At 45.0% G+C, this 15,164-nt stretch overlaps 1 pseudogene; it reads right to left on the reverse strand.

Moving 5' to 3' along the window:
• The window catches only part of LOC130143469 (ankyrin repeat domain-containing protein 26-like), a 33,769-nt pseudogene extending 29,671 nt beyond the window's left edge, over window positions 1-4,098 (reverse strand).
• Window positions 4,099-15,164: the final 11,066 nt, after the last annotated feature.

Here is a 15,164-nt window from a genome sequence, read left to right on the forward strand (position 1 = left end):
GAGACAGCAGTTTCTTGGGTTAGGTTTGCCTAGGCATTAGGGTTGCTTTTACCTTTTAGCCTGCTTGCTTTCTGTAACCGCCGGCATTTGTCACAGAGCATGTTTATTTTTCACGGTTTATTGCTTTAATACCATTTTTCATTAAACTGCCAACATTTTCCTCACCCACCCTCCTCCCTCCATCGCGCTCTACCGTCTGGCATTGCACAGTCCCCGGCCACCTAAGCTAACCCAAGGGGAATGAACATGACAAGCTTTTTACCGTTCACCACACAGAGAACTGGCTAAGGGAGGATTATTTCTTCACCCAAGCTTCAGAAATAATAAATTCCACTCCAAGGTGCAAAGGAAAGGATTTATTAGGGAAACCTGCCTGCTCCTGCCCTCATCCCAGGAATCAGGAACCCAAGCTCGCAGGAAAACCGCACCACGCCTTAACCCTACCCAGCCCCCTCAAGCCCCTGTCCCCACGCTCTGTTTCTCAACAGCTCCGACTGCTTCTGCCCCGTGTCACAGTCCTGCCCACACGCCTCCTCGGCTCGTGGTGCCTTCTGAACAGGGCCTGCAGCCTTGGTGTCCCAGCGGGCTGAGACCCTCACGCTCCTCTCGTCAGCCAGGCCCTGTTCCCCCGCGGCAAAGACCCCTCCGCTCACAAGAGGGAAGGAGCACCTCAGCCAGACACCACCTGTCTCACCCTCCCCCTTCCCAAGCTCACTGGCCAACTACTACCGCCTTGCAACAGCCTTAAGTCCTGCGCTTTGCCTGCTAGAATTAGGCACGTCCCTCTCTCGTGATGCCCGGCTGTGGGGTGGAAATCATTTGCTACGCTGTCCCTTCGGGTGTTCCAGAGGACGCCAGACCCCGCTGTGCAGCCCTGCCCCGCACGCCCAACACAAGCAGGACGCCTGCCTTATTCCCCTCTAGGATACCCTCTGAGAAACCCTTTTCAAACACTTCGCGTGGCCAAACAAGAGCGTATTTTGCAGAGGCTGGGGAAGCCTCAGAAAGGTCACCACATTTCAAGGTGTTCTCTTTGATCCTTGTCTTACAAAGAGGAAGACCGGCATGTTTCATCAAACAGATCAGCCTATTACAGACAAATCTCCCTCTTCACTTGAACGTGCATTTTGCACAGGCAATAAAACCCGCATTTGGCTGCACTGTTTCTCAGCAGTGCACAAGAGGAAAAACACCCCTCAAAATTTAAGCAAACCAACTGAAAAAAAATCAGTGTAACAGCAAGCATCCGACATAGTGACAAGGATTTTACCCCACCATAAGAAGACTGTATCCAGCTTTCCTTCAGACTGTAACGCAGCCTTCACCTACAGGACGTCCCATAAGCATTATTCACTGACTGGTAAGTTTTCTTTACCTTAGTGTATAATACAGCCTACTGAATCAGACTGCAATCCAAAATATTTGGGTTTACATACCTGCACACCATAATATTCAATGCCATCCTTCATGTCTTCTTTTTCACCTGATGATGACGTATGAAAGGTAGATCCTGAGTTCTCACCTGCAGTGAAAAACCACACATTTTTATAAACAGCATGACTTCATATTACTTACTTACACCTAAAGTGCATCTTGAATCACCCTACTTGTGACAACAATCTTAACACAAAATAAGAAAAAAACTACATGCAGGACTGACCATTTAGTAAAGGAGAAATCCTTCAGATGAGAGTTCTACGCCAACAGCAAAACTTCCCTGCCATTCTACACTCCAGATGCTCAAGAGACAGCGGCACAAACTACAGGCAGAAGCCCTTCACAACAAACCCTGAACTTTCAGTCACATTTTAGCTCCTAGGCAAAGCATAACAGCAAGGTATCAAAAATTAAGACGGGGGGAAAGTGCTTGGCCAGATCATAGCTTTCTCCTGCTACGTTATCATCCGAGAACGTTCAGGTGTTCAGACAGGTCAGCCCTAAACCACATACACTTTCAGCACTATGCCACAAGAACCCGAACCCAAGGAGATACAAACACATCCAAAGGACACACGCAACGCAAACAAGGTAACTTCCCTTACAACTTGCCAGCAAGCGCCGTGAGAGCTGGTGTTAATTAACAAATACTAAGCACTTCACTGCTATAGCGCGCACCCACACCGTAAGCGCATTCCTAAGGCAGACATCGATAAAAGCTCACTTCAGCCTATACGTGTTTACAGACAAACATTTAGTCCACCACGAAGTTACCAGTGTGGCGCTCCCCTGAAACAATCCGCGAGCGTGCTCCGTGTCTGTCTGCAGCTGGAAGCAACACACCAGGTGATCCTTCTTCCGGACTTTCAGAATCCGTCTGTAGAGCATAACACACGGGCGTGAGCATCGGTACAAATTCTCAACTCATTTCTACGCAAAATGTTCCTGCTAAGCCAACTTGCACAGCATGGAATCACAAAAGCCTTTGATCAGCCCCTTGGAAAGGGCATGTCAAGGCACAGTATATTGGAAAATCACAGCAGACTTGTGTGTTTTCAGATCTTGGGCAAAAACCTCACAACTCATCTAAACTAGTCTGTCACGCTGGCAAACTGCACAGCCGCAAGAGAGAATTAACACGGTAACTCGAGCTGTGGGTTGCGAACCCGTAACCGCAGGTCTGGGGGGGGCCCAACTTTCGACTGAACTCGTACCCGATACTCAAATTTGTGCTGATGTTCCCCAGGCACACGTCCTGCAGTGGGGAGCGAACACATTGCTACTCCCGGTTGCAAGGGCTGAACAAAGACAAGCAAGACAAAGCTTACAGAAACCAAGGCTCTACAAAAAAAAAAAAAAAACCAAAACAACCCAGCAGCATTTGAGCCTTGTATTTTTAAGAAGCGGGTGGGGAAGAGTTCCTTCTTCCTCACAAGAAAAGTCAGAGGGCGTAAGCTACAGACTCTGCTCGCTTTCTTCTAACCCATTACCACAGACAGGAAGAACTAAAAGGGCAAACACAGCCAGCACGTGCGGTATCTCTGTTGAACATTACTCTCAAAAAGGGCCAAAAAGGTAGAAAGGCTCTTTCCCAAAGCAGCTCATCGTCTAGGCTGCAGACCCTAAGGGCAACCACTGAACACGTCAGCGGAACAGAGTTGTGTGGTGAAAAAGCAACAATCCCGCCAGCCCCGCTGAGAAGCTCAGACTATTTTAAGCAGCAAGAAACTTCACTGCCGCAATACTGTACTAGAAACCCAACTGCAAGGGCCAGTTGCCACGAGACCCAAATCATTAGCTCGACCTACCTTCACCCCAAGCCTCGCTGAGCAGCTAGCACACAGCACAAGTATTTCAAGGGCCCCCAGTTACAAACATACAGCAGAACCAGGAGAAGGGGAAATAAGCCTCAGCCGCGGCAGGGCCCAAGCTCCGAGTGCTTCTGGATCTCGCTCCCCACCCCCGCCCCACTGGGAACCCCGGTGTCCTTCACAGGGAATACCTCAGAATCCCAGGGAGATTCAGCATCTTCCTCTTCCTCTGCTCCCACTGCGGTCAGGGCACCTACAAATGCAGGAAGAGGGGAGACACTGAGCCCTTCTATTTCACTCTGCTTTTCCCCATCACCCCTGCGCCCAAAAGGTGCACAGCGGTTCTGTTGCTGAGGACAAACTAAGGAGCGAGTGTTGAATTCGAGGGCTTCTTCACACCCAGCACACAACATACCACGGTATTTCCTTTGGATCGCCACCTCTTGCCTCCTCTCCAGCAGGAGATGGCTATGCACAAAGCTTTGCTGCTAGAGAGGGACGCAACATTCTTCGCACAAGAAAAGCGAGCAAGACAGGAAGAAAATCCAGAAGATCATAAAAATACAAAAGGGTCTACTATTGATGAATCACAGGGCCAACCTCGCTTTTGGCATTTTCTCCTGTAGGTGACTCCTTTCACAAACTTTCATTGTCTATGTGCTACTCCTAGAAGCCTCTCCACCCAAGTACAGCAGCGGGTGGTCAGTCGGTCAGACAGATGGGGCTGCTCCTACTCTGCTTCCATGAAGGTACGCTTACCAGACTTCTTCTGTCACTTCACCAGTGTTCACTCAGGTCACAAACAGAAAAATGCAGGCAGCTTCCTACCATACAACTTGATATGCGCCATCACTCCCATCATGTAACACGGGCACCACAATTTTGCTTAGAAGATAGACTTAGATATTTTGTGGATGCAGGAGAGCTGTGACACCTCCCCTGTGCACAGCACAGGCTGAATGACCAGCTTTTCTGGTCAACCGTATCTGCCTGAAAGCTGGATAAAAGCAGACCTGCGAGCACCCAGGGTTTTCTTTTGTACGGGCCTTCTAAGGATGCAAGTCACATTCTCTGTTCAGAGTACGTAGGTGTCTTCGTCTTTCGGATTCTGTTTCAGAGTGCAGTCACTTCAAAATTAGGCGCCATGCTGCTAGAATGAAAAGCAACCCTTAACTCCTCTGCAGCCTTGCCCATCACGGTCAACGGGAAAGTTTTCAGCAGCAGCTATCTGAGCCTGAAGTCTCCCTTTTTCGGTAAGATTTTAACAACGTTGGAGCCCCTAAGAACCCTTTTCCATAGGGTTTAATCAATCTTGACATTTCTGTATGATGGGTACAGAACAAGGAAGAAGCAGGAAAGGTGAAAGGCTACAGTGTTCTTCTACCTGCAAAATTCCAGTTCTCATCGTGTCAGTAACTCCAGTCCGTAATTATTTTCTCCAACCACTGGAAAAATAACTCAAAAACATCAACTAAAAAGATAAGGACTTCTCCCATTAGCTGTTGCAAGTAAAATTTCTTCTTTCCTTGGAGCAGTAATTCACGAGTCTATTTTCTGCCAACACTGGCTTCTATTGGCTTCTGTCAACATTGTGAAAGAGGATGACTCCTCGCTGTCAAGAGTTCTTCGCTTTTAGCACAGGGAGAAATTCTTAGTCAAAACACTGGCAGAACCCTACTCCAAGGCTTCTGAAGAGACCACCATTCAAAAAAACGTATATAAAAAATTCACAGGGTAAACCAGATTCCAGTATTGTTGCCTGTCATCTATTGCTACCATGCATTTTTAGTAACGGATGCCTGCAGTGCAGCGCACACAAAAAGATGCGAATCCCCCACCTTTTACTCTGTCTGCTCTTCTAGCTAGCATTGAAAAATGACTTCTGGTCATCTGAGTTCTTTCCAATTAGTCCTCACCTCTCCACTCTATTCTGAGGCTTCCCTCCTCATAAACTCTCTTACATAATGACTTTTTGCAGATTGCAGTGGACAGCAGCTACTCTTCTATACAGAAAACACGAGAACACCACTACTTTGCCTCAAAAATAGATTTTAAGAATGTATTACTATGCGACAGTAACAAAGTAAATAGAATGGGAAATTCCAGCCCTCACTGAACATTTACTTGTGAAAGATACTGTACCTGTTCTCCAGATTTATGAAATCAAGTTGTCAAGGATGGCATTTCAACCCTTTTAGAGTCAGAAATATTTGTGCTGCAGGAATCATGATGCTTTGCCGAAGCAACCTAAATTCCTTAAACCCAAATCCAAACATAAAATGTTTGAAAGAAAGAAATTTTTACATCTACACCTACTTCTTGGCACCTGACCTTCAAGGTAACATATGGCTAAAAACCAGCATGACGCAGCTGAATAAAGCCACGCAGGAAGAACAGCCGACATGAAATGAGCCACGAAAAGGCAACCTTTCTGTGTCGGGAATATCGTAACATACTGGTCCGTTGTGGGGCTACGCTTCACATTACTGTGGAATACACGCATAACCAAAACTCAAGTTTTAACTGAACAACCTCTAACAAGTATTTGTGTGTCTTACCAGAACACCGTCACTGCAAAATAAAGGGCAAGAGAGGACCTGTTGCTTACCCATTGCAAATCCAGGGGAGGGAGAAGAGCGAGAGGAGAAGGAGGAAGATACATCTCCTAGAGAGAAGTTTCATCTCTATTATTGTCAAAAGAACAACAATACTGGTTTTTTTCTTCGCCTAAAGCACAGATGCCAAAGAACTTGTAACTTCTAAGTAGAGAATACAAAGAGTTCCAAGTCCGCTTACTTTTCTGCATATCTGTTCACCTCTCTCTGGTTTATATTGTCAATAGCCAATTGCAGAAACTCTAAAACCTGAATGGCAAATTGTTTCTCATCCGATTAACAAGCGTGATTAATACAAAATACAACACAAGTTATCAACTATACAAATCAATAAACCTCAGAACAAAGAAACAAAAAACCCCCATTAAGGTTACATACCCTCTCCCCAATACATAGCCGACCAGCTAGCCGCCTCAACTTTAGCCTTGTTTCCAAAGAAAAAAGAATTCCTGACAACACGCTGACACTCATTTCCTCCCATCTTGCCTCTCTTCCTCACCTCCCTCCCCTGCCTCTGAGCCTGCTGGTCATTTTCCATGAAACAAGAGAGGGAAGCCTCAGAGGAACGTGTTTGTACATGTTTCAAAACGACTGCCAGACAGGTAGAGATAAAGCCAGGCAAGTAATAATTCCTGCAAACTACAGCTACGGCACGAGCCCAAGAATTCCCCTTTGTGGCTCACCTGCAGCTCCTGGACAGCCTAGCCTACAGCCCCCTAGCCTGGAATCAGCCACAGCACATGCTCAAAGGACCAAGACAATCAGGAATGGGGGGGGGGGGGGTGTTGAGCCCCTGAAAGAAAAGCAGACTTTCAGGACTGCCTGAAAAGGGGAGATGACAGCAAGTACGGTGTAGGAAGCGTACCTCATGGAAGGGTATGGACAGTGCTGAACAGCAGGCTAGAGGAGGGAGCAAACGCATACACCGAGGTATATTTCAGCACACCACCTGCTCCCGGGATGCCTTGCTAGAGCCATTAATTTCGTATTAGAAAGAAAATTGCAAGTACAATGGGTCTGTTCATAAAAGAACACTACAAAGAGATTGTTATGAACACCTTCAACATCTTCTGCGTGTCCTAAACCAAATTCCTCCAACAGATCCGCAAAACAAATCAATCAGATGCTTTATTAAATACTCCCGTCTAGAAAGATTACGAAGCTAAACCCAGAACTACATGCCGTGAACATTACCTGATTTCTGCTGCATTTTTTTAGGAGAGGTTTCATTCATTTCCAAAACAGATGCAGGGGTCTTCAGCTATGAAAGACAACCCAATGACGACAAAAAAAAAAAAAAAAAAAAAAAAAAATCAAACTTAAAGTAACTACATAATATTTAACGAGCAGGACAAGTAGTCAGTCTGACACAAACAAATACTTACCTGGGAATTGTCGGGGTTCTCCAAAATGCCTGGAGGTAAAAAAACGTTTTGGGAAGTGTTACTTCATTTAACTGAAGGTACCTTTCACTCCATTCAACATCAGCAGTTTCTACAACTAAGTATTACTCGCAAGCTTTATTCCATCGAGACTGCGATACTTAACATTCAATCCACTTCAACATCCAGCATTTGTATCGGTATACAAGAAATGGACAACGCACGCTTCCCATCGTGCGCCTTGGATTTAAGAAATAATACTCACAGAACTAGGACAATCCATAGGAAGCAGGAAGGACATGCTTGTTAACACAACAACAAGATCAAAATACTTATTTTGAGGAGCTGAATCCTGCCTTCTACAAAGATTATTTCAAAAGCCAAAGCTGGTCTGCTGTAACGAATTACCATAAAACAGGCCAGCAGCACTACGACTGCGATTATCCTACAAGTGTTTAATGTCGAGGAGTATTTTCCTTTCCATTGATGGGACAGAGGAAACGTGGGTGCGGACACAGACACCTCATACACATCATTCCATGAGGTAGAAGCAAACTAGTTCTTATCAGGTTGTTCGGGTCTAGCTTGTGTGGAAAGGAAAAAAACCAACACCTTACAATTGGTTGTAATCTGCATTTATAGCACAGTTCCAAATATGTAATTTTTTAAAAAATTTTTGGCCAACATGGAAATCATTTACAAACCCACACAATCTACTGGCCCACCTATATTTCTCAAGTCCTCTGCTTTAGTCATCTTACAGTTTGAGTCCTCTCATGAAAGAAGTGCACGAAATGTTACTAAGAAGGGCTCCACAGCAAAATTTTCATGTTTACAAAAGCGGTTAAAAAGCAAACAGCATTTGATTTCAGTAAACTTGGTGGTCTAGCAGTACAGAAAAACCTTAGAAAGATTAGCGTAATCACCTTTTACCTCCTTTTTACGCTGACTTTAAACTTCTCTTAGTAGAATCATACAAAGCATGACAACTACTCAGCAAGGGGATTTACAAGCTCCCAGGAGCTTTTAAAGTTTTGCTTCCAGCTTACTAAACTAAAACTGGATACGCTTCTTCAGCTATTCTATCATACTTACACTACAAGCAGGACTGACCGTTTAGTAAAGGAGAAATCCTTCAGATGAGAGTTCTACGCCAACAGCAAAACTTCCCTGCCATTCTACACTCCAGATGCTCAAGAGACAGCGGCACAAACTACAGGCAGAAGCCCTTCACAACAAACCCTGAACTTTCAGTCACATTTTAGCTCCTAGGCAAAGCATAACAGCAAGGTATCAAAAATTAAGACGGGGGGAAAGTGCTTGGCCAGATCATAGCTTTCTCCTGCTACGTTATCATCCGAGAACGTTCAGGTGTTCAGACAGGTCAGCCCTAAACCACATACACTTTCAGCACTATGCCACAAGAACCCGAACCCAAGGAGATACAAACACATCCAAAGGACACACGCAACGCAAACAAGGTAACTTCCCTTACAACTTGCCAGCAAGCGCCGTGAGAGCTGGTGTTAATTAACAAATACTAAGCACTTCACTGCTATAGCGCGCACCCACACCGTAAGCGCATTCCTAAGGCAGACATCGATAAAAGCTCACTTCAGCCTATGCGTGTTTACAGACAAACATTTAGTCCACCACGAAGTTACCAGTGTGGCGCTCCCCTGAAACAATCCGCGAGCGTGCTCCGTGTCTGTCTGCAGCTGGAAGCAACACACCAGGTGATCCTTCTTCCGGACTTTCAGAATCCGTCTGTAGAGCATAACACACGGGCGTGAGCATCGGTACAAATTCTCAACTCATTTCTACGCAAAATGTTCCTGCTAAGCCAACTTGCACAGCATGGAATCACAAAAGCCTTTGATCAGCCCCTTGGAAAGGGCACGTCAAGACACAGTATATTGGAAAATCACAGCAGACTTGTGTGTTTTCAGATCTTGGGCAAAAACCTCACAACTCATCTAAACTAGTCTGTCACGCTGGCAAACTGCACAGCCGCAAGAGAGAATTAACACGGTAACTCGAGCTGTGGGTTGCGAACCCGTAACCGCAGGTCTGGGGGGGGCCCAACTTTCGACTGAACTCGTACCCGATACTCAAATTTGTGCTGATGTTCCCCAGGCACACGTCCTGCAGTGGGGAGCGAACACATTGCTACTCCCGGTTGCAAGGGCTGAACAAAGACAAGCAAGACAAAGCTTACAGAAACCAAGGCTCTAAAAAAAAAAAAAAAAACCCCAAAACAACCCAGCAGCATTTGAGCCTTGTATTTTTAAGAAGCGGGTGGGGAAGAGTTCCTTCTTCCTCACAAGAAAAGTCAGAGGGCGTAAGCTACAGACTCTGCTCGCTTTCTTCTAACCCATTACCACAGACAGGAAGAACTAAAAGGGCAAACACAGCCAGCACGTGCGGTATCTCTGTTGAACATTACTCTCAAAAAGGGCCAAAACGGTAGAAAGGCTCTTTCCCAAAGCAGCTCATCGTCTAGGCTGCAGACCCTAAGGGCAACCACTGAACACGTCAGCGGAACAGAGTTGTGTGGTGAAAAAGCAACAATCCCGCCAGCCCCGCTGAGAAGCTCAGACTATTTTAAGCAGCAAGAAACTTCACTGCCGCAATACTGTACTAGAAACCCAACTGCAAGGGCCAGTTGCCACGAGACCCAAATCATTAGCTCGACCTACCTTCACCCCAAGCCTCGCTGAGCAGCTAGCACACAGCACAAGTATTTCAAGGGCCCCCAGTTACAAACATACAGCAGAACCAGGAGAAGGGGAAATAAGCCTCAGCCGCGGCAGGGCCCAAGCTCCGAGTGCTTCTGGATCTCGCTCCCCACCCCCGCCCCACTGGGAACCCCGGTGTCCTTCACAGGGAATACCTCAGAATCCCAGGGAGATTCAGCATCTTCCTCTTCCTCTGCTCCCACTGCAGTCAGGGCACCTACAAATGCAGGAAGAGGGGAGACACTGAGCCCTTCTATTTCACTCTGCTTTTCCCCATCACCCCTGCGCCCAAAAGGTGCACAGCGGTTCTGTTGCTGAGGACAAACTAAGGAGCGAGTGTTGAATTCGAGGGCTTCTTCACACCCAGCACAAAACATACCACGCTATTTCCTTTGGATCGCCACCTCTCTTGCCTCCTCTCCAGCAGGAGATGGCTATGCACAAAGCTTTGCTGCTAGAGAGGGACGCAACATTCTTCGCACAAGAAAAGCGAGCAAGACAGGAAGAAAATCCAGAAGATCATAAAAATACAAAAGGGTCTACTATTGATGAATCACAGGGCCAACCTCGCTTTTGGCATTTTCTCCTGTAGGTGACTCCTTTCACAAACTTTCATTGTCTATGTGCTACTCCTAGAAGCCTCTCCACCCAAGTACAGCAGCGGGTGGTCAGTCGGTCAGACAGATGGGGCTGCTCCTACTCTGCTTCCATGAAGGTACGCTTACCAGACTTCTTCTGTCACTTCACCAGTGTTCACTCAGGTCACAAACAGAAAAATGCAGGCAGCTTCCTACCATACAACTTGATATGCGCCATCACTCCCATCATGTAACACGGGCACCACAATTTTGCTTAGAAGATAGACTTAGATATTTTGTGGATGCAGGAGAGCTGTGACACCTCCCCTGTGCACAGCACAGGCTGAATGACCAGCTTTTCTGGTCAACCGTATCTGCCTGAAAGCTGGATAAAAGCAGACCTGCGAGCACCCAGGGTTTTCTTTTGTACGGGCCTTCTAAGGATGCAAGTCACATTCTCTGTTCAGAGTACGTAGGTGTCTTCGTCTTTCGGATTCTGTTTCAGAGTGCAGTCACTTCAAAACTAGGCGCCATGCTGCTAGAATGAAAAGCAACCCTTAACTCCTCTGCAGCCTTGCCCATCACGGTCAACGGGAAAGTTTTCAGCAGCAGCTATCTGAGCCTGAAGTCTCCCTTTTTCGGTAAGATTTTAACAACGTTGGAGCCCCTAAGAACCCTTTTCCATAGGGTTTAATCAATCTTGACATTTCTGTATGATGGGTACAGAACAAGGAAGAAGCAGGAAAGGTGAAAGGCTACAGTGTTCTTCTACCTGCAAAATTCCAGTTCTCATCGTGTCAGTAACTCCAGTCCGTAATTATTTTCTCCAACCACTGGAAAAATAACTCAAAAACATCAACTAAAAAGATAAGGACTTCTCCCATTAGCTGTTGCAAGTAAAATTTCTTCTTTCCTTGGAGCAGTAATTCACGAGTCTATTTTCTGCCAACACTGGCTTCTATTGGCTTCTGTCAACATTGTGAAAGAGGATGACTCCTCGCTGTCAAGAGTTCTTCGCTTTTAGCACAGGGAGAAATTCTTAGTCAAAACACTGGCAGAACCCTACTCCAAGGCTTCTGAAGAGACCACCATTCAAAAAAACGTATATAAAAAATTCACAGGGTAAACCAGATTCCAGTATTGTTGCCTGTCATCTATTGCTACCATGCATTTTTAGTAACGGATGCCTGCAGTGCAGCGCACACAAAAAGATGCGAATCCCCCACCTTTTACTCTGTCTGCTCTTCTAGCTAGCATTGAAAAATGACTTCTGGTCATCTGAGTTCTTTCCAATTAGTCCTCACCTCTCCACTCTATTCTGAGGCTTCCCTCCTCATAAACTCTCTTACATAATGACTTTTTGCAGATTGCAGTGGACAGCAGCTACTCTTCTATACAGAAAACACGAGAACACCACTACTTTGCCTCAAAAAGAGATTTTAAGAATGTATTACTATGCGACAGTAACAAAGTAAATAGAATGGGAAATTCCAGCCCTCACTGAACATTTACTTGTGAAAGATACTGTACCTGTTCTCCAGATTTATGAAATCAAGTTGTCAAGGATGGCATTTCAACCCTTTTAGAGTCAGAAATATTTGTGCTGCAGGAATCATGATGCTTTGCCGAAGCAACCTAAATTCCTTAAACCCAAATCCAAACATAAAATGTTTGAAAGAAAGAAATTTTTACATCTACACCTACTTCTTGGCACCTGACCTTCAAGGTAACATATGGCTAAAAACCAGCATGACGCAGCTGAATAAAGCCACGCAGGAAGAACAGCCGCCATGAAATGAGCCACGAAAAGGCAACCTTTCTGTGTCGGGAATATCGTAACATACTGGTCCGTTGTGGGGCTACGCTTCACATTACTGTGGAATACACGCATAACCAAAACTCAAGTTTTAACTGAACAACCTCTAACAAGTATTTGTGTGTCTTACCAGAACACCGTCACTGCAAAATAAAGGGCAAGAGAGGACCTGTTGCTTACCCATTGCAAATACAGGAGAGGGAGAAGAGCGAGAGGAGAAGGAGGAAGATACATCTCCTAGAGAGAAGTTTCATCTCTATTATTGTCAAAAGAACAACAATACTGGTTTTTTTCTTCGCCTAAAGCACAGATGCCAAAGAACTTGTAACTTCTAAGTAGAGAATACAAAGAGTTCCAAGTCCGCTTACTTTTCTGCATATCTGTTCACCTCTCTCTGGTTTATATTGTCAATAGCCAATTGCAGAAACTCTAAAACCTGAATGGCAAATTGTTTCTCATCCGATTAACAAGCGTGATTAATACAAAATACAACACAAGTTATCAACTATACAAATCAATAAACCTCAGAACAAAGAAACAAAAAACCCCCATTAAGGTTACATACCCTCTCCCCAATACATAGCCGACCAGCTAGCCGCCTCAACTTTAGCCTTGTTTCCAAAGAAAAAAGAATTCCTGACAACACGCTGACACTCATTTCCTCCCATCTTGCCTCTCTTCCTCACCTCCCTCCCCTGCCTCTGAGCCTGCTGGTCATTTTCCATGAAACAAGAGAGGGAAGCCTCAGAGGAACGTGTTTGTACATGTTTCAAAACGACTGCCAGACAGGTAGAGATAAAGCCAGGCAAGTAATAATTCCTGCAAACTACAGCTACGGCATGAGCCCAAGAATTCCCCTTTGTGGCTCACCTGCAGCTCCTGGACAGCCTAGCCTACAGCCCCCTAGCCTGGAATCAGCCACAGCACATGCTCAAAGGACCAAGACAATCAGGAATGGGGTGTGTGTGTGTGTGTGTGTGTGGGTGTGTGTTGAGCCCCTGAAAGAAAAGCAGACTTTCAGGACTGCCTGAAAAGGGGAGATGACAGCAAGTACGGTGTAGGAAGCGTACCTCATGGAAGGGTATGGACAGTGCTGAACAGCAGGCTAGAGGAGGGAGCAAACGCATACACCGAGGTATATTTCAGCACACCACCTGCTCCCGGGATGCCTTGCTAGAGCCATTAATTTCGTATTAGAAAGAAAATTGCAAGTACAATGGGTCTGTTCATAAAAGAACACTACAAAGAGATTGTTATGAACACCTTCAACATCTTCTGCGTGTCCTAAACCAAATTCCTCCAACAGATCCGCAAAACAAATCAATCAGATGCTTTATTAAATACTCCCGTCTAGAAAGATTACGAAGCTAAACCCAGAACTACATGCCGTGAACATTACCTGATTTCTGCTGCATTTTTTTAGGAGAGGTTTCATTCATTTCCAAAACAGATGCAGGGGTCTTCAGCTATGAAAGACAACCCAATGACGACAAAAAAAAAAAAAAAAAAAAAAAAAAAAATCAAACTTAAAGTAACTACATAATATTTAACGAGCAGGACAAGTAGTCAGTCTGACACAAACAAATACTTACCTGGGAATTGTCGGGGTTCTCCAAAATGCCTGGAGGTAAAAAAACGTTTTGGGAAGTGTTACTTCATTTAACTGAAGGTACCTTTCACTCCATTCAACATCAGCAGTTTCTACAACTAAGTATTACTCGCAAGCTTTATTCCATCGAGACTGCGATACTTAACATTCAATCCACTTCAACATCCAGCATTTGTATCGGTATACAAGAAATGGACAACGCACGCTTCCCATCGTGCGCCTTGGATTTAAGAAATAATACTCACAGAACTAGGACAATCCATAGGAAGCAGGAAGGACATGCTTGTTAACACAACAACAAGATCAAAATACTTATTTTGAGGAGCTGAATCCTGCCTTCTACAAAGATTATTTCAAAAGCCAAAGCTGGTCTGCTGTAACGAATTACCATAAAACAGGCCAGCAGCACTACGACTGCGATTATCCTACAAGTGTTTAATGTCGAGGAGTATTTTCCTTTCCATTGATGGGACAGAGGAAACGTGGGTGCGGACACAGACACCTCATACACATCATTCAATGAGGTAGAAGCAAACTAGTTCTTATCAGGTTGTTCGGGTCTAGCTTGTGTGGAAAGGAAAAAAACCAACACCTTACAATTGGTTGTAATCTGCATTTATAGCACAGTTCCAAATATGTAATTTTTTAAAAAATTTTTGGCCAACATGGAAATCATTTACAAACCCACACAATCTACTGGCCCACCTATATTTCTCAAGTCCTCTGCTTTAGTCATCTTACAGTTTGAGTCCTCTCATGAAAGAAGTGCACGAAATGTTACTAAGAAGGGCTCCACAGCAAAATTTTCATGTTTACAAAAGCGGTTAAAAAGCAAACAGCATTTGATTTCAGTAAACTTGGTGGTCTAGCAGTACAGAAAAACCTTAGAAAGATTAGCGTAATCACCTTTTACCTCCTTTTTACGCTGACTTTAAACTTCTCTTAGTAGAATCATACAAAGCATGACAACTACTCAGCAAGGGGATTTACAAGCTCCCAGGAGCTTTTAAAGTTTTGCTTCCAGCTTACTAAACTAAAACTGGATACGCTTCTTCAGCTATTCTATCATACTTACACTACAAGCAGGACTGACCGTTTAGTAAAGGAGAAATCCTTCAGATGAGAGTTCTACGCCAACAGCAAAACTTCCCTGCCATTCTACACTCCAGATGCTCAAG

This window comes from Falco biarmicus, unplaced genomic scaffold (genome assembly GCF_023638135.1).
Source record: "Falco biarmicus isolate bFalBia1 unplaced genomic scaffold, bFalBia1.pri scaffold_30, whole genome shotgun sequence".
NCBI lineage: Eukaryota > Metazoa > Chordata > Aves > Falconiformes > Falconidae > Falco > Falco biarmicus.